The sequence below is a fragment of the Anticarsia gemmatalis genome, chromosome 25 (assembly GCF_050436995.1).
Source record: "Anticarsia gemmatalis isolate Benzon Research Colony breed Stoneville strain chromosome 25, ilAntGemm2 primary, whole genome shotgun sequence".
NCBI lineage: Eukaryota > Metazoa > Arthropoda > Insecta > Lepidoptera > Erebidae > Anticarsia > Anticarsia gemmatalis.
The window spans coordinates 3970890-3993081 of NC_134769.1; the positions used below are offsets into that span (position 1 = coordinate 3970890).

At 35.2% G+C, this 22192-nt stretch overlaps 1 protein-coding gene across 8 annotated transcripts in view; it reads right to left on the bottom strand.

Annotated features, from left to right (window-relative positions):
- Cirl (Calcium-independent receptor for alpha-latrotoxin) overlaps positions 1 to 17799 on the bottom strand; it is a 314415-nt gene extending 296616 nt beyond the window's left edge. For all 8 annotated transcript variants that reach the window (XM_076130804.1, XM_076130805.1, XM_076130808.1 and 5 more), the window contains exon 1: positions 17547 to 17799. The gene's annotated coding sequence lies outside the window, so the exon portion shown is untranslated. The remainder of the gene's footprint in view (positions 1 to 17546) is intronic.
- Positions 17800 to 22192: the final 4393 nt, after the last annotated feature.

Genomic DNA, 22192 nt, shown 5'->3' on the forward strand with positions numbered 1-22192 from the left:
GTAAACTTATGTAAGAAAATATTATGACACTTAAAGACAAAGTATAAGTTCATCTTTGTTTTACCTTTAAAACATTGCGTTAACAACAGAATAATGTTTGTTTACGGAAAACTACAGAACGAATTTTGATGAAATTTTGCACGGATACTTTACCACCCACGGCAATCTTTACTTGGTTGCTAGAATTAAATCACTTTTTCAACATATTTTTTTCTGTAATTTTATCAAATGAAAGAAGAATTTACTAGCAAAATAAATCTATTTATCTAGGAACAATTTTTCGATCGTCACGTTCGAAGAAATAATTATCCAAACACTTATACAACACTACCAGCTAAGTTAACGTAACTTAGCTGGTAGTGTAAAGTATACTATTCAAGCAAAATGATCAAAGACTTACTAATTATCAATAACAGGAAAATTAAACTTCTGGTCAAACAACCGCTTCTCTTTGGGTTACAAACGATTTATTTGACGTTCGAGACTAAACAATACTCATCCACTTATGGCTCCTAATCCCATCTATTTTGAAACACATTCTTCGTTTATTTATATAGCAACACGAGTTCTATATTTTGTCTTTTATTTTCTTTGTACTATTATTAACGCAAATCCTGTACATTCATGAGAAAATAATAAAAACGGAACGTCCAAATCATCTGCTCAATCCGCCGGCTCAAGTCATCATCAGTCTAGTCTTTCTTACAAGTATGTTGTAGTCGGCTTCCAGTCTCACCAGATGCGACTGAATACCAGTACTTTACTTGGACCCACTGCCTATCGGACTTCCACAACCTACCTGAGTTTTGTGTAGAGTATTTTAAAAATGTACTGCCAAAATAGTTTCCACGATGCTTGCTAGAGGCGCTGAATCGAATGTTACCCAAAACTTTTCGCCAGCCAGTTGTCAGTAGTCGATAGGGGTAAGGAATTGCGGTAAGTACTGAATTGAGAAAATGTTAAAAGAATGAGTTAAGTTCCCGATATACGTTATATGAATGAGAGGAAACATACAACAACAGTATTGTAGAAAACAAGAACTATTCTTCACCACAAAATTAGAAGGGGTCTATTGGACCCGCGTGCTCATTACAATTCCATTAACAAAAGCAGACTTGCCTAACCCAAGCCACATTTAAAAAGAAGCAACCTTTAACCCGTAAACGCTTTGTGGGCGGGTCCGTGGGGCCATTGTAACACTTCTGAGATATTTCGAGTGTCAAATTAATGATACGAAACATTGAGGTGTCTGACAGACCTCGTGCTGGCGTCTACTCGGCATTTTTGTTGCATGGTATAAGTTTAAGGTGATTGTAAATTAATAAACGTTAAATTTTTTATGGAAATAAATCACTTAACTCTTAACTAGTAAGTTAACAAAACTTCGGATTAACGAAACATCGTATGCATACTTATTACGAAGATATTTTTTATCGTAATGATGACTAAATGGCTTGAAAATAATCTGCAATCCAAAATAAATTTTCTATTCCTTTTGAGCAAAGATCGGCTTAACACTTACGACAGTTTTTTAAATCAGTTCGAGATTACGTTACTATTCATTCATTTTCGTAAATTATAGTACAAAGCAAAAAGAACAGCAATATTTTATTCGCACCAAACCTCCTTTCGCTATCCGTTCACATCTCAAAAAAAACTTACATAACTATAGATAATCGTGTATCGTAACGTGAACTTTAGCACATCCCTATCATTACTAGTGTTGTACATCTTGTTAGTTGCATAATTAACTTCACGATCATTAATCTTAGTAAGGAATTTGTGGGCAATGCAATTTTAAGATGTAACTGTTACCGACCCAGTTGGAAGGCTTGGGCGAAGTTTAAGTGTGTTTGAGTTTAGTTTAAAGTAACGGCCATTAATTGTTGCTGTTACGTAAATAGATGTTTTGAGTCTTGACTTAACAGTATAGAACTCAATGTTAAAATTCTTTTTGGGAAAGGAAGTTGTTAAACGAATTCGTATTCCCTCATTTCTCTGTTTATTTAGTACCTAATGCTAAAGTTATTGTTTCAAAAATTGCATAAATAAAGATACTATTGTGGACACATTCACGACTTGCCTTATTTCTTCTTCTTTTTTGCCGTTTCTTTTCACTACCAACTTTTCTGAAACGGTCAAAAGGTTAAGTATATTACTATTTCAAACGCTTTGTATAATGTTTATGAAAAAAATAATAATTTGAAGAATATCTAAGCTTGGTTAGGCAGTTTAGAATTTGTAGAAAAGCTCAAGTATTATCTATGAATTGGTTACCTTATATTATTTCCTACGTGGGAGTATTGACCGCCCTGGCCAGATCAAGTTGCCATACAACATGACCATTTCCAAATTACCATAATATAATATCAAAAGCCATTTAAATTATACCTCATTGTTACCGCCATTCCGTTTCAATATGAAGTAAAATACCACGGGTTATCAGATTTATTGGCATGTTGGGCCGATCGTTGCGGAAGAGATACGGACAGCGGCACGTTCGACCTAATTTCTATAGTCCACTGCCCACTATTGGACTTAGATTGAGATATAAGAGTAGATGTGTGCATACCTTATTTTTTTCAACGAACGGTTGGGAAAAAAGGCTAGTGAAAATGCGATTTTGTGACTGTTCGTGTTAGTAGTGTTGATACGATTTTTTTGGCTTTGACCGATTATAACTACTATTTACTGTCCTTATTGATCAGAATGTGTCTGAATGAAGAATGAATCTGTTCCTTTTTCGGCCATGATCTTCGGTAATCGAGGCAAGGAACCACGCAGGTTGACTAAGCTACTAATTGAACATTGATGGTTATCATTCACTACTTAGCATCCGGTTAGTTTTGAAAAGAGGACTCTTTAGAAGATACATATAACTTGTCTAAAGAGGAAAACACGGTATGACACGGTACGGTAACGGTACCAAGATATGAAGAAAAGCAAATACCTAGTTAATAACTACAAAAAACTGGAATAACAGAAGGTCGGACAACGACAGCGCATGACGAGCTGATTTCATCAATAGGAAAAGAAAATACAGAACAAAAAAGTAATATTGAGTCATTTCAATAAACAACTGTGGCGTATAAATAAGAATGTTTTGAAAACATCAAGTAATAAAAAAACATCAAACAGTAGAACGAAAACATTTTCGTTGATTTAGTCATAGGAAACCGTTGCTTCTAATAGTTTGTAGAAACATTACTATTGTATAATTCACTAAGAATTATAGCAAATAGGCATGCTATTTCAAAAGGGCGTATTTCACGTTATAAAGACAGAAACATACGCCTTTTTGATTTGAAGCACTGATATTTCATCATTGCGACTTCAAGGGCTGTTATGTATACTTTGTTCTAAAAGCTCTAAACCGTTTATTTACGCCACTCAATTCAAAATTTGGCGTTTACAGTCCATCAAATCCATGTGCATAACACATTTATCATAAGTTATCGACTGGAAATAAAATCTTAAGCTTATGTGGTCATTAGGACGGGGGTTTCGATATCGCAACGACGATTTGTGTCTTAGTTCTGGACTGAAAATCTTTAGAGTCATGGGTTTCTTAGACATTTCCCTATGTCAATCTTATACTACAATTTATACCTTACTGAGTCATAAATATAATTCTTTATGATGTAGCAGCCAACGTTTTAGACACAATATAATGTTACAAATGTTCAAACGAAGTTGCACTTAATTTTGTAAGTAGTGTAGTTATGTTAAACGAATTTCTTTCACTAGATCTAATGGACAGTCGGCACACCTTTGTGCGTACGCGCAGGCAATGCGAAATTGACTACAAAAGATTTACGGCGACTCAGCTAAAACCTGCGTGAATTATGCCTGACTACGCCGTCTCTTTTCTTTACGCTTTGATAGAGTGAGATAGCAATAATGTTTAGTCGTGGGTACTTCGGGTTTGAACCTTGTGAAAGTTCAGAGAATTTTACGGGGCGTGGAACGGAATGTTCACTTTTGTAATAAATAGTTTAAGCCATTAATTGTATTGCTTGGTATGCGAATAGGGTTTGAGAAAAGAAAAAAAGAAAAGTCGAATTTTACGAAGTTCTGTTTTTCCTTTTTAAGGTTGAAAACTTATCACATATTTTTAAACTATTCCAAAATCTGGTAATCCTTAGGTCAGGCTTTTTCAAATTGTTTTTTTTCCATTTTTAGATTACTTATCACATAATTTCTAGACGATTCCAAAATTTTGTAATCTTCAGGTTTGGAATTTAAAACTTGAATTACCTCTTTTATAATAAACACTATAAAATAATTATACAAATTCACGATTACAAAATGTTCGAAGCAAACTGAAACAAGCGTTTACGAGTGGTTCAATATCGCACCTTGTACGGTAGTCCCTATTGTAAAAGATACCTGTTTCTAGCAGTGGGACAATTGAAAGCTGTTTGTTTTTTATCCTGTCAATAATACTGGTAATAAAACCTGAGTTTAAGTACCAATAAGTAGTCCGGAAGTAATATGTGGTAGATTATAGGGTGAAAATGTGCTAGATTTATTGGCTTGCGCTCTATAGCTTTTCTAAAAATTGCAAATTATCTTTGAAAGTAAATAAAAGAAGAATGTGGGTTTGTTATGTTGCAAAATTACATTGTCTAATTAATTTTATTAAAATAAGAATATAAAATTACTTACTGTCTATTATTAAAATTGGTTTGTATGTTTGTGTCGGCCTATTTCAAATACAGCAGCACCAATTTTGATATACTTGCACTGGCAGATAGCTGGTGTTATAGTACCTAAGTAACTAACGCTAACGAAACTTCGTTAACTTGAGGCTTGCTGCTTAAGTCCGACACATAAACTTATATGGCGCGTACTATGTATAGTTTTTCTGTCGAAAGCAAATAAGTGTGACATAAGTCTAAGTAAATACCAAGATCTTATTCATATTATAATGACCACACTTAATTCAATTCACCTCGCGTATCTAAGAGTCAACCATGATTCATTTACAATCAATTAATATTTATTATTATATGATAATAGCGTTATTGTAACAAAACAATGTACTCATACATTATGTATGAATAACTAGGTATTAATATTTTCCTCACAATATGGGTTATACCCAAAAAACCGCGATAGACTTGTAGAATATAGAATTTTACGCAAACTGAATCAGCAATTACGCAAGCTTTTGTAAGTGATTTATTACTAAATGACTTATTATTACTGGCCTACTCAAACAGTATTTTTTTTTAATTTAAGTTTATTTTGCCATTGGGAATACATACTATGTAATAAATAATGTAGAAAAATAACACTTTGCTATCCGTGGATTCAAATCTCATGACTGACAGTTTAAATAGATGAATAAAACTTGAGTCTTATTAAGTTATTACATATTTTCGGAAATCAGATCAGCAGTTTCAGATTCATACAAAATTTCTCGATAGCTATACCGAAATTTTTTTTATGAATCTCTGAAACCCAGCTGACGATAGTTGTAGTAAACGCGCTATCAATCAGCATAGGCTTTTTCCAACTATGTTGGAGACTGCTTCCAGTCTCACTAGATGCAGCTAAATACCAGTACATGGAACGACTGCCTATCGGTCCTCCACAACCCATTTACCTGGGTTATACCATAAGACAATTGCGTTACAGCTGTTTGAAGCACATTCGCGAATATGACGTGTACTAAACCGTCACATAAGGATATAAATAAAATAAAATAATAAACATCCATATGTCATGACAATATACAAGGACATATATGGAACGAAAAGGTAAATTAATTAAATAATTTGTATTGTAATTATTTATCAGCAATAATATAATGTGGAGAATCTAATTACATTTAGGTACCATGTAAAATACTGATTCAGCTGCATCCGGTGAGACTGGAAGCCGACTCTAACATATTTTGGAAGAAAGGCTAAACTCATAAATACCTACCTTGATAAAATAAATGAGTAAGAGAAGAAGAAGTAAGGTGCTAGTAATAGATTTACCCTGTTATACATGCCAACAATCTATAATACATTAAATTATGCCATTTCCCTATCGAGGTACGCATAGCGAGGTAGGCACCCATGAACACTATTCGCTACGATCCTTACAAACTTCTTCCGCTTCAATCCCACCCATACATATTTTCTAACATTACTTATTTTTTAAATCGCACTTGGTAATAAAACAGTACCAGTCGAATAGGCAGTATTTTTGCGAATATTATAGGCATATTTCTTTGCTAAACAGCTAGGTATGTAAATTGCAACATAACATAGATCAAGTGTCAACCTCTCAGCATATAATATTTCAAGTTGTTGACACAATATATACTATTTAGCATAATTTCAAAGCTAAATATTAATAACCAGAACTATAACTCTATCGCCTAAAGCCTATTTATAGTTCAAAGTTCAACGTAATCAGAAATATTATATAAAATTTATTAATACATAACGTCTTATGGCAAATATAATATTATAAGAATGGTTTATATTAAGTAATTAAGTATGGGCTAAATAAGCAACTTAAATTAAGCCTGTTATCGTTAATTTAGTTTTATTGGGAATTTATAATGAGATTATAGATAGTAAGGAAATAAAAATTTTGATAATTAGTTTTAGACGAAAACTACTGCCCACGTTTTCACTCAAAAAATAATCTTCAGAAAATCTGGTCTAATTACAATAAGTCTATAAGTTAATCATGGATAACGTTTTCTCAAAATCGATTCTGCAATTTTGGAGGTCACTCCTAACATACTAACAAAGTTCATTATAATTTGCATAGAGTTTAAATTCGATAGTTGACTTACTCATAACTTCAAGCTTAGTTTACCTTACAAATTGCATGTTCAATTCAAAATTTCTACACACTTGAATAATATAGAAAGGCATATAATAAAGATGTTCAATACAAGAATTACTCAACGCAAAACGTTTCGAAAGTCGATAATAATAGAACAGAAAACATCTTATCTTAGAATCGAACCCGGGTCTTTTGTGTGAACAGAAGAATACATTCGGTTGCGCAATTGTTCCGTGTGCATACGGACCATAGAGTAGGCCGACCATTTAAATTGTTTGTAACAAATTGTCTATGGTGGAATCTTGGCGGGCCTTCTTTTTTCCACGGTTTGTGTGAACTCTGATTTGCCAAATTCTTGACTGAGAACTCTTGACTAAGATATCAACGTAACATTGAATACAGATGCTTTAATGCAACGGGTTTTAAACGCAATTAGAAATGTAAGGTTATACAGGATACTTTATTTGTTTACTCTGGTCAGATGCTGAGTTATCCTAATCTTTAATTTTCATTGTCAATGGTCAGTCGTTAATTGAATACAAGTAATTCACTTTAATTCATGTCTGTTTTCCGTTAAGGGATAGGCGTCAGTTGCGACTTGGTATATTTTTTCATTGATCTTGTAAGTTAACCAAGTAAGTAAGTACATAGACACTAAATATAAGATGCTTTTGAGAACACATCCATTGACCACACCATCAAAAAATCCAATCACAGCTTCCTTTATCTTCAAACTAACAACACAAGTTGTGAAAGAGTTTTTTTCCTTCCAATACCAATTTAGTAGCAATACATTGGCGCCAGTGCTTTCCAAAAGATAAAATGCCCGTAACAAACGTAACGCTTAGCAAAAGGCATCGGGACAAAGCGACGGACGCCATCGTAAGGTGCCGCTGAGTCAGCTGTGAGAGCTAGCACCCGCCATATTGGATTTTTATTTTTTAAACTGCGAACATAGACAAACGATTCGATTGAGTTCGGATACAATTTGTTTTTATTGCATTAGCTTGCTGTTTGAATTTGGAATGGTCTTTAGGTGAATACGTCAATAGCATGATTTGATCCATAAATAAATCTTAGGTTTTATTTTAATTGATTGTCTGTGCTTAGGTTTCAAACAACTTAGAAATTCATAGATGTAAGCGGAATCAACTCGTGCAGATCCGCTATTATAAATTCTCAACAATCTCAACCACTCCATGTCTATTCATTTACAGAGAGAATAATAACAACCACATTTCGAGTCAAACTTAACTACAGGATTCCCGAACTAATTATTCAATAACAAAGCTCCACAATAGTAATGTAGAATTAATATTGTATGTAGGTACAAATTAAAATACTGTTTACGTCAAAACAACTTCTGTGAAGCCACTTAAATAGCCTGTTATACTTCGGCTAACAATACGTAACATTTGATATTCATAACGACGTAATTTCTATGTTAAAACAATGTCGACTTCGCTTTCTTACAGCTGCGTATTAATATTTAATTTGTATATTAATTACTTTACATTCGGAAATCCCGTTTACATGTTCGTTGTGTTCTAAACATGGACGGCTAATAAATCAACGTCATACGGCGATAAGCGTTAAAACAAAATGAAAATACGCTAAATTTCACCGGCACACGGCAAAAATCACCACGAGAATTACGCCAGGAAACTTTTTTAATAACGCTCTGGATTCAATCTCAATCGAAAATACGTAACAAAAAAATCCTCTACACAACAGTAAGAAAAATGTATAAACATGTCAGGGGACCGGTTCAGGTACGCCATTTTTTATTGAATTGAACACCTATGCCCGAAAGGGACGCTCGTTTCCCTACCTTTTCATGCGCGGCAAAAACCACAAGACCAGAGCGGGAGCCACATATCGCTCTCTCCCACTCCCGCCGGCCGCTGCATTCATGAGGACAAAGAATAAGTAGTAATAAAGACGTGACATTCGTGCAGATGGTTGATAAAACTTAATACTTGGCAGTTTGTTCGCTCTCGGGCTATTAAAAGGCAACGAACAGATACGTTGTTACACGCTCTTTAGTTCTCGAGACTCATGAAAACATTAAAGGAAATGGTTCTCCCGGCGAGGTCGTATATCGCTTTCCATGTTGGTGGTATCGGCGAGCCTTTTTACTTTTGCTATTGGCGCGAAATTGGAGGGAAAAGAAAATGGCAAACATTCAATGTCTCAATTTAACTCCGAAGCAGTGGAGGCGAACTTGATTGCGTTCAAAGTATCCGAAACGTTCCGAGTTACGATCCAAATAAAAGAGTTCAATTATTTTAGGCGCGCCTAATTTTTATCGTTGGGCCGAACGTTTGGATTCCAGTCGAACGTTTTTAAATGACAAATGCTGCGTGATCCTCTGTTTCGGCTTTCTCGGGGCCGAGTTATTCTGTCCTCTCCAACCAATTAATGAAAGAGAGAACCGATATCCCCGCTCCGATCCGAGGGACAAGTTTGGGCTCCAATTTTTACCTGATGTTATTACTAGCGTTGACAGTGGTATTACAAGGGTCGCAAATGTGTACGACACTTTTGAAATATCCTAATGTTATTATGCTGGGATGGCGCTTAATAGGATTTTATGAATGACGTCGAATACTTTCACATGTGAAAATATAGGGTCGTAATTCTATAAAATAAAGCGCCGCGTCAATATTTTGACTTTTTATTATATCGAATTACGTACCGAAGCTATTTCGGCTTTGATGAGTATATATGAATAGATTCAACATAGAGTTTTTATAGGATTAATATGGCTAGTAGCAGAGGAATCAGTGGCTTATGACGCGCGGATTTCCACTTTTGATGACACCAAACTTCTCAAATGAGTTCTGGAAAACGGCCTTAGAGCCGATTTCGGAGTCATACGAAACTCGTAAAACCCTCGCGACACTTGACTCACCACCATTCTGTAATCTAACATAAATGAACGATCCTGTCGCTGTTATCGTTACATTTCTCCTTCTACACGCAAATCCGGCCGAATTTATAAAAGGGAAAAGTCAGTACGTTGCAGGTTTCGGCGAGCGAGAAATCGTCGGCTTGTTACTACAGAATTTTGGTATGAAGGCACTCGTAAACCAGTGTTATATAAATCGATCGTTTGTGTTGCTGATTGCTAGATTGAAAACCTCGCTTTTTGCTTAGTAATCTCATCAACTCATAGTCGAATTCTGGCAATTTCCGTAAACTTTTTCATGATTCCGCTTTATCATGCGATACCGTGTTAGTCAGTTTGATTGACAATACACCGAACGACCGTAGTCTATAATTCTGAAACAATTTCCGTCCACAATAAAGTTTCAACTTGAGATCCTAACGGCAACCGAAATTATTTCCAAGGCGAGCCTTCGAGACAATAAAATAGCTTTCTTATAACCATTCCGCCTTGGGGCTATCCAGTAATGTACGTAACTTCCTTACGCACTCCGACAGTGCCCGGGTGTAATAAAACAATAAAATGTTGCAAAACTCCCAGGATTACTGTTCTTAACGTCTCAAGGTGGGGAAAAAATTAAACACTCGCTCAGACTCACTATAACTTCAAGTTAAGTCTAGGTAATGCAGTTAAGTATAGTTGACGGGTGTTCGAACGAGTTGGCGAGCTGCTCCGAGCGACATCCTACTGATTTAATGACCATACCATTACAATATTGATTGTTGCGGTAATCAAGGGTAATATCGTAAATGATTCAGTAATGGCAGATAGAGGAGAACGTCTAGCCTCAACTAATGAGTCCAGATACTTTAATGGTATAAGCAAAACGATCTAAAACAGTTCACTCAGAAATAGTTTTAACCTTTTGACTGGCCGTTAAGGACCATTAGTGTTTAAATACTATTATGAAACGTCCATAAAGAGAGCATTTTAATGGCTTGGTTAAAATTAAATCGCTTTAATATCTTGAAATGCGGAATTTATATACAAAATTAAGTTTGAAAGCTGTGATTTTTAAAATCACCTTTGAGGAGTGACATGTTTTTAAAAAGAATGAGTTGAGTGAACATCAAAAAGTAGATACTACTAAAAACTAAAAGCTTTTTCTTGAATGGACGTGGTTTACTTAATTACTGGCGTTGATTTTTATTGATGTTTTAACACACAAATATCTTGAAACTACGTAGAACTGGCCAGTCAAATCCGAGGTTATGAAGCAATAAGTCATTCGAATATTAATATTCAACTTTATAACCATTAAGTTTATGAATACATTCGAGTTTATGTTACAAATTGAGCGACAGATTTCATATATTATTTTACTATTAGAAAGTTTATATCTATCTATAGAAAGATTGAAGAATCGTATTGAGAGCCGTGAAATTCCCACGAGTTATTCTGTTCTATCTGTAAGCTGATTGGATGATCGAAAGAAATGAGATCGAAAAGCAATTACGCTATTGATTTTTGTTATAAATAAGAGATAATGTTATATTAATTGTACACTGAAATGTTGTATTAATATTGAATTACTTTAGTTTAGAAACGAGAATATTTTAAGACTCAATACAAATGCGTAGGCGTAAAAATCTGATTGGAGGAAACCTTAAAATAATCTTCATTAAGACTTAGTGAATGAAGATATTCAGAGAAACGCTACTTCGTTTTATTATAAACAAATCTTAGCTGGCAAAAATCTAGTCATGAATGTCTAAACACAGTTATCCATCAAACTTAAAACTATTCAAACAGACTTTACATTGCCGTTATTTTCCTATAATAGTTTCGGAGCACTCAATAATATCGGTAAATGTATTGAAAAATAGATTTTACTACAATAATAGAAGTCGATTAGTACAACCATTCTGCGCTTAACGATTCTTTTGACCCGGCTCAAAGTTACGACCGTTTTAACTTTTGTTTAGTTTTAAAAGCATATTTAGAACGTGTTTTTAAAAGAGATAACAGATTTTTAACGGACGAGAGGCGCTCATAGCTAGTCTTCAAACGATCAATCAGTTAAGCAACACTGGGCTCGGTCATTCTATAAATGGGTGACCGCAAAGTAGTCTTCGAACTGAGCATCTCCGTGCTTCTGAGAGTTTGTAAAAAGTTGCTCCCAGTACCGCGATTCTGTACAACTATCGAGATCATATCCCTATCGAAAAATTTTGTATGAAAAATTGATCAGCGGCCCTAGCGGATTTTTGCAAACAACTATGTTCTTCAATGGCGCCATTTTTCACCAAACATTAAAAAAAATAAAATTAAATATTTATTATTGCTCTTGGGGCAATTCGAAATTCGAATTTCGAAATAAAATATTCATTCCATTTTTAATTTTAATGAATTATTTAAATAATCAATATTAGATAATATAATTTTAGGAAGACTAGGCCAACGAGGCTCAATAGGTATTGTTTCAACGTAGGAAAAAAAAAACGATGATTCTTTTTTTGTGTTGATAATGTTTCGTTGAACAACATTCATTATGATATTTTTATATTATTGATTTATTTTTACTAATACCGTTTAAAGTCGACTATAATTATTATTTATGAGAATGAGAATAATACCTATATTTAAAATTAAAATTAGTTTATACACAATTATTTCCAAGAAAATTTTATTTAAAGAACAAATTTTCAGAACGAATCTTTTTCTCACTTTAAATGTCAAGTTTTCGATACTCGATAGGTCGCGATTCTCTGCCGGATTGCTGCCGGTTTCCTAACGAGTAGCTCGATAGAATTGTATGGTACTCGATAGCGTGACGTTAGTATCGAATGTACAGAATCGAGGTACAGTTGTTGTCTACTAAGATTGAAGTCGTTTAACCATGTCTAAGGCCTTTCAGATGGCTTGAACAACTTTGACACTAGATTGACGAACAACCATAAGATAAAGAATAGTAAAAATAACGGATGTTGCCTATTAAGTAATGAAATCATTGACATATGTGTCATATTACATCATGACGTGTCTATCTCAATTATTTAATCTACAGCCATCAACACAATAGGCGTAATCATCTAATTCTAACCACGTGCAATCAAATAAGTTCCGACTTTAATGTCAGATTTTACAAACCATAAACAAGTTGTCGTTTTAAATCTGATCACGTTTTGACAGTTTAAAAAACATTGTCAATTAACGTCAATCAATAAGTTGACATTGATTTTTAGATTGATCTTCAGTTGATTAGACACTTCTGTAAAACAAACCACATTAGAAACATGATTGTAAACGAATTCTTTTCCTCCTAGAATCTTTAACACAAGTTATCAAATCAACCCGTTATTCATTTCAACCGAGACTAAACTACAGTCGTAAAATTGAAAACCGAATTCAAAAACATTGCCAGCGCAAAAAAAAACAACAGTAATTTCTTACCATGTCACAATGAACTGTCAAATTTAATTAATCGAGATGCAATAGGACATACAGTTTTATTATCTGTGCCCGCACTTACCATAACTGACCGGCAAGTAACGGTAATCTATGGTCCAGTATTTTTTTACTGTTAAACTTCAAAGATAAGACGATGGTATATTTAAAAGTGAGTGTATGAGTTATTTTTGAACGTTTTAAACGTTTCTTGAAGTAAATATAGTAGTTAGTACCTTTTAACATCATGGTTTTTATGTTTTGGTTTAAAAGGAATTTGTTTTTAAAGGCTAAAAGTACTTAAACAGACTTGATGTTAATATTGTCGGTCGTCCAATAGCTTTTGGAATGAGTCATGAATTCGAGCTCAAAAACACCACACTCAATAAAAGTATATAGGTATAAGGTATTACCTTATCTATTTACTTGCCTACCTACATATTTGTTTCATTTTGACCTTTAACTTTCAATCGCGCTTAAGACCCCTTGGACCTACACAATGACATGATAGTATTATAATGACCTATAATGTAAAATTCACGAGAGTTCAATCTCTTTACTTAAAAAAATGAGTATGATTTCGTGATTCATTTTGTTTTCAGTAGTTTGTATGTTTGTAAATATAATAAGTAAGTTAGTCTACAAATATCTTACTTAACTATTTTTAAAATGTTGTATTTCGTGTACAGTAGCGATTAAATCTGGCTTGTCAAAACAGTAGCTTATATTGTAACCATATGTTTTGAAAAACAAATGTCTCGCTGTTATAATGATTGCCCTACATATTGTTTTATTTTACGCTTAACTACACCAACAGTGAAAGATTAGGTTATTTTAGTTGACGATGTTTAATTTTAGTTTATTACTAGCTGACCCGCGCAACTTCGCTTGCGTCACCTAAGAGAATTGGTAAAAATGTTCCCCGTTTTTATAACATTTTTCGTCGCTACTCCGTTCCTTACGACTGTAGCGTGATGTTATATAGCCTATAGCCTTCCTCAATAAATGGGCTATCTAACACTGAAAGAATTTCTCAAATCGGACGTGTAGTTCCTGAGATTAGCGCGTTCAAACAAACAAACAATTAGTATAGATTTTGACTAGGTACCTACCTACCTACCTATATAGAATCTGGGTTCAATAGGTTAAAAATGTTTATCATATTTTGTAAGTGGGGTGCATATATACCTACGATCCTTATACACGACTTCGCAAAGCATAATGTGTTAACTTTTAAAGACTAATTTGTGTTGTGATCTGTTTTAATTTACCTTATTAATACTGAATTTTGTTGCTAGTTAGCGAGTAAAGGAACATCCCGCGCCATGGTTAGTAAATAATTGCTATTGACTTCGTACATACAATTTAATGCCACATAAACTTCCCCCAATTTTGTAGTTGGCTATGTTACTGCAAACAAAACGTTCCTTTCTTGGCACTTCACCAAAATAGGCAAATACAGAAAATGAGTAATTTAATAAACAATAGACAATAATTGTATTTTACTTGAAAGCAATAAAAACCCGTGCATGACTCAGAAACATACCACAGACTAGAAAATATATTCTCGCCCTTTTGACCGCTAGACGCCAAAGTAATTTACATTCCGCCAAAACTTAGTAAAGAAAATTCTTATAAATCAAAAACGCACCCCAATCGAGCAGCCGTAAATTTTAACACCATCGTGTTATTAGATTAAAAAGAAAATGATTTAGTTAAGAAAGATCACAAAAATGTTTTCGACGCAGGTTTGATTTCATGATTTCGTGTCAGAATAAAAATATTTTCTTTACTCAAATTGGCTTAAGGAATTACGTTTTTAATTTGAAAAGAAACGTATTTTTACAGCGGATTACAGGATTACAATGGCTTCCTGGCACTCGTTAAGACCTTATGACAAGCATTAAGTAACGAATACAAACCGTACGAAATGATATCATTGTCCAACTAATGAGAGAGGTCACCGAATGCGAACGACATGCACATAAATTACGAGGCTTCTAACCACGCGGTACCATTCTATCTCGTCTAAAAATAAATCCGTATAAATCAAAGAGAGAACACAAAAAGTCAACTCCCAAAACGCATCAATCGTACATTTCGGTTCCCGCGTAAACGACAACCGTAGGGCCGAGTAGAACGGAACGCGGCTCACGTTTTTTCCCTAGTCAATTAGCTCACGCCAGGAGCGCAGCATACAGCCAGGCGACTGGCGACACATGTCAACATCTGTTCTACACTCTACAACTAGTGATGCGACACGCACGTTTCCGGTCTTACGATTTTTTTTCGCGGTAAATTAACGCTCGGAGGCATACTCGGAAAAAGTAAAAACCACCGCGACACGTGCGCTCAAGCACCCTAAAAGAACAATAAATCCAGATGTATTGTTTTTGATTACGATTGCCTTGTGTCACAAAAAATGTTGGGGTAGATATGGCTTAATTACTTAACTGCATGTTCGTATAATTTGTAACCTGTGGGCTTTTAATATGTTGGAATGGTCGACATAGTGTCGCCATGCGGTACATTGAATGAAGGGGAATAACTTTTTGGGTCATATAAAATAACTACATATTTCGTAAACCACGAATGTTCGTACCTTTAGTTCGCAAACTAAGCTTAATGTTTATAGGAACACGTTCACGACTTAATTGATTCACGAGGAGTGTCGATGTTCAATAATGCAATAGGTGGGATTTAAACAGAATCCTTACGATCGCCATTCAGTTGCCTTATTTATGGGACTTTAGACGGTCCCCAGATTCATTGATCGAGAATCATAGTAAATGGAGCACTGAGAATAATGACAGTAATAAATGAATCGACTTGAATGAAATTACTAACTAAATTCGGAATATATCAAGTATACCTCTATAAAAGAATATTAATCTCGGTTTCCTCATAATTCATACATTTTGTTTAGTTGAATAGCTTTATTTATTATAATTCAAAATCCACAAGTTTATCTTACACACGACCGCCATCAATACAGCCTTTACGACTCGGTTTACGACTAAATCAACGGTTTCATCTTGTAAATGTAACCCTTAAATTGTATATAAAATTATGTTATCCGATGTAGGTATTCAAATTTGGACAATAAAACTGAATCTGAAACCAGCATTGTTGTTTTTGTAATAACATGGAAGTAACTGGCTTCTTGACCTATTTTTTTATTGTTTTTTTTTATTTAGTAGAAGAAATAGTATGGTGCGTCACTATAAAACGAAAAACCGGTTTTCCGAGCTGTCAAATGTGAAATCAATGCTTTTTGTTAATATACCGTTGATTTCGACCAGTTGGTAGCTAAATGCGATTTAAATAGGACTCATTGATTGAAATAATAAATCTGTCATTTAAATTGTACTTTACCAATACATATTTTTGCATAATTTATTTAAACAATAAATGCTCACGGAAAGTTTAATGGGTTGTTTGTAATGTAAATTGCGTGCCGTTTTAATGTCGAAACGTAAAATTAGTGTACGAAACGTTTGTGATTGCTGTTTCGGTGAAATCGGGTTAACAAAGCTATCTATTATGTTGTTTCGTATAATTAGCAGTAAAGATTCGCCCCCGAAACGTTACATCGCGGCTACAATGGAGAAAGCTCATTGTTTTGAGACCAGTCTCGCCATCTACCGGCCGACTATCACAAGCCAAAGCTTACACACAAAATATTGCTTTGACGAATTCGTGTTTCGGTTAAAAGTTGCGTGTTTATTATTGTTTTGTTAAGCTTGTACTGGCTTAATGGTTTAGATATGAAACATCTGTATACACAGATAAAAACGTTATCGCGGCTTTATCTGACCTCCGCCAAGGCAATACTAAGTTTTATATGAATACTTAATGTTGGATTGTTGGAACACAACGATAATGTACCTACATCTTCAATAACCTACCCATCAATGTGGTCACTCTGACATAAAGCTTTCATTATTGTTTCGTTTAAAAAGCTCGGTCACCGTAACTAATCTTATCGCCTTAATCTTTCGGTGTAACTATTCATAATGTTCGGTCAACCATAAAAAAAATGTTATTAACACAATTATAATCGAATCGACGAAAATCCAACAACAAAAGTTATCAAATGATCGTTAAGTGGAGCCGTACCATCAAGCTGTACCGTTACACGGAGTCGCCTAATTAATAGTCGCCCACTCGCGCCTCGGCCGGGTTTGGGTTCGAACCCGTTCCCGTGGCCACAGTGTTTACTGCACATTGCACGCCGCGCGCATCTACAATGCAAATCCACAAATACCATCCACAATCTGCGATTCAATATCGACGCATTACAACCCGCTGAGCTTCGCTCGCATACGAAACCGAATCAAGACTATCGATTTAACTTACACGAGGGTCGTAGAAAGAATTCCTTACAACAATGAGCCGGTGTAACAATAAATACCTTAATGATATCCCGAGATCGGAGAGAAAAGGCGTCCGGCGGCGGCAGGCGGAACCCGTTCCACAGTTTCAAGAGAAATCCTCCACTAAAACATCTCGTAACAACATCACAATATGAAATGGCACAAGCTCACACGGGCACTATAATAATACGAATCCACAGCACTGGTTTGGTTTTGGTACAAAAGATGTTTTTTCGTAACACAGCGCGGCGAAACACTCTCTCCGCGAGACAGCCGACGCGCACGGTGGCCGGGCGCGAACTGAACTGGTTTTACTGGGTATGCGGGTGGGGGCGCGGGGGGACGTGGACGGGTGCGTTTGGTTCGCTTTTATGAAAATATTTCGTGAGTAATGCCACATGCACGTGTTATGTCGGCGAGTGCGTCGGCCTAGGACGGCCTCGGATCTTTGATTGGAGTGCAGCAGTAGATAAAGGTAGTCGAATGACCAACGTAACGTACTGGACGCTCCACTCACTCTTTGTTTCCTACGTTTTCCATTTGATAACGGCTAAACCCGGCCAGTTCATGCATTTCTGTCTGCAATCAAATTTACTACGAATTGCTACTCGTTCGATATTACGTATCTATCATGATTGTACCTATCTTTCGAAGGTACTGCATCTATAATTCAGTGGAGAGCATTGCCCTAGGTTGGCGGGTCAGTTTAGGCCTTGTTTGTAGGAATATTTACTATTCTGTTTTATTGGAGTAGTCGACAGCCGTTTACAATTGTCATCGTAATTGTTCTATAATGGAACGAGCCTTCAGGTATTATTGAACCTTAAACAGTCGGTAAAATGGATAAGAATGTTAAAATAGATCAAATAGACGTTTTAGTTAGAACTCTACATTAAACTTAAACTTGCATGTTCCAGGTTCCATGTAAGTTTACTTTAGTCTTCAAACATACTAACGACCTAGTTTTTCTTCTTCATTTTTGTAAAGATTAGGTTACTTAACCGTTTCACCAAGATACCTCGTTTCATTTTTACCCTTGCACAATACATACCTAATTACAAATTGTTCTACATTATCAGAATCTAATAAATCAGCATTCTACGGATAATTCTATTTACTATGCCTAGTACCATGTTGCGAATGACCTAGAAGTAGTGTCCACACCTAGTAGTCAGCAGCAGTAGATTCTCATTGAGGGCGATATTTTCACGGGCGACGTATACAAGCTAAGCTTAAACCCTATACACATTGGACGTTAATTTAAAAGCAAAATGCCCGCTTAAGGGGCAAGCCAGGAGTTTTACGATATTAATAAACCTCTATTAGCAGCGAAGATGGCTTGCCGGTAATTCTGAATTATGGACCAGCGTATACCCGACATTTTAAATTGCTCCCGATAGGTCGGTATCGAAAATAGAAAAAATATGTAGGGCCGCACCGGATCAAATCCTTCAAATGGATGCATAAATGCAAAAGCTGTTAGCATACAATAACTGCATCAGTTTATATACGTCCACGTTTCGATGTCGGCTAATGGAAGTGGGAATAAAGTTCCTTTATTGACACTGGATACGGTTAAAAATATGTAATTTATGGATAAAATATTAACAATGGCAACGCGGGGCCATGATTGAAACGTGAAGCATTTACTGACGTTATATTCACAGAATATTATACCGATATAAGCCTTATTTCATGTTCCACCTTTGTGGTGTTCGTGTATCGACGTAAAGTATTTAAATAATGCACATTGCACATGTACGCTATTTATTACGAGCCGCACTGACAGGTGTTCCGTACATGTTGTACAATTAATATATTGCTTTGAATTCTGATTATTATAAAGTGTTTTTTTGTTTCGGCATCGCTCCTCGCTTCTTATGATATTTCGTTTTGTGTTTCTTATTTCTTACGAGCTGTTTACTGACTTTTACTGCCGTTGTTACTCCACTGTTCTGGCGAGCTTTTCACTTAGCAAAATCATATCATCGAGATAAGTAAGGATTTACTTTGAAGACGACTTCAGACAATTACAGGATTTGAAATGCCTGTACACGCACCTGCCGCGAAATCGCTTAAAGCAATTTTCAATAATGACGCTCCTTCAACCGTCTTATGTCGTTCATCCCATGAATGTCTCAAAATGACCTACCTTCCGAAACAAGATCGGCTGATCCGCCGAAATTCAGCCTCGCAATCCGCTGACAAAATCTTTGTAGTCAAAGCCGGTATTTCTATAAAAACGCATTTTCAGAATCGCCGTGTTGCCCTTTGAAGTTAATCCCTGGATTTGGGTTCACCGTTACAGGAGATACCTCCTCGCGTTCGGAGTGTGTTTGTATGTAAATGTTTACCGTGAACAATTTGAGCGTACTTTCTCGGCTGGGTTAGTTTGAGCCCCGCGCGTGGGTGTGTGTGAGGGGTCGCAGGGTCAGGCGGCGCTGGCTGCAGAGTGTGTTGTCGCGCCACTAGCGCCGCCGCTCGGACTGGCGTGTAATTACAATCGGCGAGGTTCGAGTGACGTCGCGCGTCGGGGCGTCGAGACGACGTCGAGTGCTCGTCAAAAATTCGAAAATCGAATTGGTTCGTTCGTTATTAGTTTTGTTCGTTACTGCATACGCATTTTGTGGATACTTTTATATTTTTGCACGACGCTTTTTAACATTTAACAAAGTGATACTCTGTTGATTTTCAAATGTATTCAATGTCAATGCTAATATTAATCCTGGTTAAACATTACACGTACTGAAATATAAAATTTATTTCTCTGCCAACTGGTTTGAAAGTCTTGTATAATTTGATACTGTTGCGTTGATTTTATCTAAAGTCTACTTGGTAATGTGAAGTCTATAAAATATTAGTCGTAGCTCTCAGAAATATAATTGGATAAATCCAAGTATTCTTCTGCTCTACGTGCCCAAAAATTAAGTTCGCACAAAACTCATCCAGGGATCATAAAATGGGGATTTAATATAATTTCACTTGGAAAAGTCAATTTCATTTTAGTGTTCATATTCTTTATTCAGAAATTAAAACTTTGGGCGTTTGGTTCGTCGTAAAGTTGGTTGTGGACCGAAGGATATCGTAAAAAATACCATACAATGTTATTTAACAACAAAGGAAACATGTAGCAACATATTTTGACATACTTTCCGGGAAGATGCGGCCGATTCTTAAAGAAAGGGATATTATTTTTATACCCGCACATTTGATACCTCTCTAAAAAAATGTTGTTTATCGTTTAAGGAAGGTACACTGTACACACTGAATAAAATATTTAAACTCTCACATGAGATAGAAAGGCTGCGTTTAATAGAATGTAGAGCAAAACTACTGGAATTATTTCAACTTGTTTGTTAAAGTATAAAAAATACTATACAACATTTCGCTCGATAAGATTAGGAATTACCGTCTTATGAATAGTTACGTACTATAATTCAATAATAGTGTCTCTTTATCTAGTGAATAGACTGCTCTGAGGTAAACCGTAAGAATTGAAACAGGCAACCATAAACATTACCTTGAGTGGCTTCGAAAAAATCCGTGAATATGAAACACCGTGCGTTGTCTTCTGCGAAAAATATAATCTTCTAAAACACACAAAAAACAGGAAGAACAAAATACAGGGAAAAATCCTTATCTATTCTCCCAAAAATATTTGCCGTTCGCAAAAATAAAATTCAATATCATCCAATAAAGAAATCGTAAAATGTCTATAACTTTAATATCGCGAATTTAGACCTAGCCGGTGACACGGAAAGCTGATAAACTGTGCTCTATGGTACTGTATAAACTTCCAGGAAGTCTATGGGTAAACATTTATTTTTCTATGTATGCCGTAGCAATTACGAAGTGGAAAAATAAAAGATTTCTTATTTTCTATGAAATATGTTATTTGAGTTTTTGAAAAGAAAGTATGAATATGTACCAATTTAGAATGATCTTAACCACTTAGACTGTTTATGAATGGGTGTTGGCTTGATAATACTTAACTTCAGTGTTTGGGTTAAGGTATTAGGTTGACAAAAAACAATTCATACAATCTCCAATGGACTAATTTTCTGAATGGAAGAATAAGGCTTATGATATCATTGATATAACTTTATAAATGTTGTTACCTACTTACGAGCTCATTAGTTTATAGAGGCAGACAACTCACGAATTTTTAAATTTATTTTATCCCGTAGATGAATAAAACTCGTCCCTGAGTTATTAAGTTATATAAACCCCGTCATAAAATGTTCATGCAATGGACAAAAGTTATTAAAATAATTCCATTAATCCTTTGTATTGCTGTTATTAAATGACTATAATATCAAAATAATCGTTCACATTACAGTAGCGTAAATTGAGTTGAAATCACCGAGACCTTTGCCAATCTTTACAAAAACGTTGTAATAAAATAAAATTATATTGTTAGAGACATTTCAGTTTTATTAAGATTTAATTTAACGGCTGAGTAGACGGCCTCTTTATATAAAATTAAAATAGAACGGGAATGGAGAATTAACTAGTTATGTCAATCTGATTCTTTTGCATAGAACTTTTGCAGAGATTTTTTTATTGGATTTATTTTTGTTATCAGTTGGTTAAGGTAATTTGAATCGTAAGCTATATTATAATTATGGAGTCCTTACATTAAAGTCGTAGGTTATCGACGGTATGTCGACGATTTGTTGTCGGC